Raw genomic sequence first — 3709 nt, 5'->3', positions numbered from 1 at the left:
AACTGAACTAGAACTGAACTAGAACTGAACTAGAACTGAACTAGAACTGAACTAGAACTGAACTAGAACTGAACTGAACTGAACTAGAACTGAACTAGAACTGAACTAAGGCAGAACTAAACTAGAACTGAACTAAGGCAGAACTAAACTAGAACTGAACCCAAACTAAATTAAAAGTGAACTGGAACTTATTGAAGTGCCTGCAATACCAAATAGTTTTACAAATAATTTGCAATAAAAAAATAATTTCATATTTTAGAAATATAATGGAATTAACAAAATCTGCAAAGAAAACTTATGGAAATCATTAATAACAGGATATTGATTTTTAGCAAATTAAACACTCACTTTAGTAGTATTTGAAGGTTGTAATCAAAAAACACACAAAAAATTCATATTTTGTTATTATTATTTATGCGAAACACCTCTAGGCTAAAAATTACTAACTAAAAAGTATATAAACAAAATGGTATTGCTTAACAACAACCACTTGTTAGTTTTTGCCAACTAACAGTAGAAGTTATAATTATAATCTTTGAACTTAAATTTAACGTGAATGTAATCGCAAGTATACTCTAACGATATCTAATACCTGTATGCATTATGGCATTATGCGGCATATACAATTAAGTATTTTGTTCATTGATAGTACGAATCAAATTTCAAGTGGTTTATGTTACGCAGTATTTTGGTTACAATCATTTTGTTTTTGTTTTTTGTTTTGTGCAAGAAGTTATTAAGAATTATTTTTTCTTTTAAACGCAGGTTGCAACATTTTAAACAAGATTTTTTACAAATTTTATTCGGTTATTCTTAAATTATTATCAATATTTTATGACCAACAATATCTAATATAACGTTGCAATTAATGGTAATAACTATTTACACACTTTACATATTTAATTATTTAAAACATTGTGTCTATAATAAAAACATAAACCAATATTAATTAAAAATTTAAATATAAATTACTCATTCTAAAATTAATTGCAAATATAATGGCTAAAGGGCTTGTTAAAGATAATTTTCGAATTTAATTTGCCATTTTTGTTATATTCATTTTTTTCGTAGAAGTTATGATTTAAAAAGTTGTTAAATGTGTGTAATTTACATTAATCAAAGGGGACAGTTTGAGTGATTTTGTGTATCTTTTTTTATGAAACAACTTTTACTTTTTGAAATGGTCATAAACTATGTTATTAGAGCATTTGTGGGACTTGTTAACGCAAACATAAGCACACAATTTGATGGTGGAAACAGTGTTTATTAGAAAATTTTGTGCATTTATTACAAACTATAAAAAATATGCAATAAAGAAAAACCATTTTAATGTTGTTGTTAAGATGAACTATTAATATTCTTGTAAATTAAACCATAAACAAATTTTGTTTCTCAATTTAAAAGTTGTAAAATATTTATTACAATTTTATTAGATTGTGGAAAATGACTTGTTGTCTCTGTTAGATAAAAAAGCAAGGAATTCATTAATATATACTGCAGCATTAGTTTAAGTTTAGATTTACCTTATTGTTGGTTCATTTTTAGATCAGTTCAGTTCTAGTTCAGTTCTAGTTCAGTTCTAGTTCAGTTCTAGTTCAGTTCTAGTTCAGTTCTAGTTCAGTTCTAGTTCAGTTCTAGTTCAGTTCTAGTTCAGTTCTAGTTCAGTTCTAGTTCAGTTCTAGTTCAGTTCTAGTTCAGTTCTAGTTCAGTTCTAGTTCAGTTCTAGTTCAGTTCTAGTTCAGTTCTAGTTCAGTTCTAGTTCAGTTCTAGTTCAGTTCTAGTTCAGTTCTAGTTCAGTTCTAGTTCAGTTCTAGTTCAGTTCTAGTTCAGTTATAGTTCAGTTCTAGTTCAGTTCTAGTTCAGTTCTAGTTCAGTTCTAGTTCAGTTCTAGTTCAGTTCTAGTTCCGTTCTAGTTCCGTTCTAGTTCAGTTCTAGTTAAGTTCTATTTCAATTGTAGTTCAGTTCTAGTTCAGTTCTAGTTAAGTTCTATTTCAATTGTAGTTCAGTTCTAGTTCAGTTCTAGTTCAGTTCTAGTTCAGTTCTAGTTCAGTTCTAGTTCAGTTCTAGTTCAGTTCTAGTTCAGTTCTAGTTCAGTTCTAGTTCAGTTCTAGTTCAGTTCTAGTTCAGTTCTAGTTCAGTTCTAGTTCAGTTCTAGTTCAGTTCTTACAATTTATATTTCTTCGACCAATTCATAAAAAAATAACCTGTCATAAAGGTGTTGAATGGAATTCTAAAAATGATGATTAGATTTTCAATATTTCCATAACTTATTTTCTTTAACTAAAAACTAACATATAACTGTTTTCTTGAATGCAAATTTTTTTTGAAATAAACATATTTATTATTAAAAAACAAAAAAAATCAAACAACGTGCTTACAGCAATATTTATGTCTTGTCTTAAGTTTAAATTACAACTTGTTGAAGGGGTCGTGTTGTATGATATGTTGCAGCAAGGTGTATTTAGCAGTTTTATATCGAAAAATGTTTGTGTTATAAGTTTGCTATGTAATTTGTGCACAATTTCTACATTTAGAACCTTAGTTGTTAAGATTTGGCAATAATAATCTCCCGAAATCAATATCTGTGAAGAACAAGGTGAAACTTCAAACTGATTCGTAGTCGGGAGTATTAAATATGGTTTTATTTTCACTAAACAAATAATTTCTTTATACAAATTTGTGCTGCAAAATTTTAGATACGTTCCTACATAGAGTGTAGAAAATTGTAATAAAATTTCTAACTGTAGGGTACCTAGGAAAATCGAATTTGTTCCACTTATAATTTGTAGTTTGTTATTTATTTTTTGTAAATATTTTTCATAATACACCGACATATCATTCCAACCAAACGTTGCCAAAAAAATTAATGTTGTTTTTTTGTGAAAATTTTTTATTTATTCTTTTTGGTTAAAGATTTTTTTGAGTTTTCTCAAAAACAAAAAACCATTTTTGCTAAATACTTCTTGTTGTTTTTCTTAGTTTGATGATCGAAACGTGTTGCTTTGATTTATAAATTTAACCCCGATTTGTACAACAAGTACGTTTCGTTTAACATGATACTAAATTTAACTTGACTATTGTTTATAACTAAAAAAATTAAAAAAAGCAAAAAAACAAAATCGCTTTATTAGCCAACGGCTAATCCATTGGCTAAAAACTTAAAACCCCCAAATAAGTAATCAACTACTTGAGGTATTTTTTAAAGAACAATACAAAAAACTTGTTAAAGAATTATACGTTTCTTCTTGTTCCCAAAAGGGTTTTGAGTTAGTTATTGTGCAATTTTGTTGAAATATAATTGTTAAGTATTGTAAGTGCCATGTTTTATTTACCAGAAAGTAATATAAATTGTAAATTCTAAGTTGTTTTTGTTATGTTCTTAATCCAAAGTAAAGTTTGTCGGCATTTCGACATAAAAAGAACATTTGAATTTATTGGAGTTGGAAAATCTGTTTTGTTTTTGGATAATAGTTAAGAACTTAAGTATAGTGGGCTCCTGTAGGTTAGTGTTCCAGTGTGCAGACCAGAGGTGGTGGGTTCGATACCCACCTCAAGCTCTGGTAAATTATCGATCAACATGACTTAATAGGGCTATGTGTATTCCATATATCTATCTATCTATCTATCTATCTATCTATCTATCTATCTATCTATCTATCTATCTATCTATCTATCTATCTATCTATCTATCTATCTATCTATCTATCTA

At 27.9% G+C, this 3709-nt stretch overlaps 1 protein-coding gene across 2 annotated transcripts in view; it reads right to left on the bottom strand.

Moving 5' to 3' along the window:
* LOC111680704 (angiopoietin-2) overlaps positions 1 to 3709 on the bottom strand; it is a 112124-nt gene that overhangs the window by 25438 nt on the left and 82977 nt on the right. The gene's annotated exons all lie outside the window — the stretch shown is intronic.

The sequence above is a fragment of the Lucilia cuprina genome, chromosome 6, assembly GCF_022045245.1.
Source record: "Lucilia cuprina isolate Lc7/37 chromosome 6, ASM2204524v1, whole genome shotgun sequence".
Lineage (NCBI taxonomy): Eukaryota > Metazoa > Arthropoda > Insecta > Diptera > Calliphoridae > Lucilia > Lucilia cuprina.
Note: the sequence above shows the minus strand (reverse complement) of the source record. Positions and strands in the feature narration are given on the sequence as shown.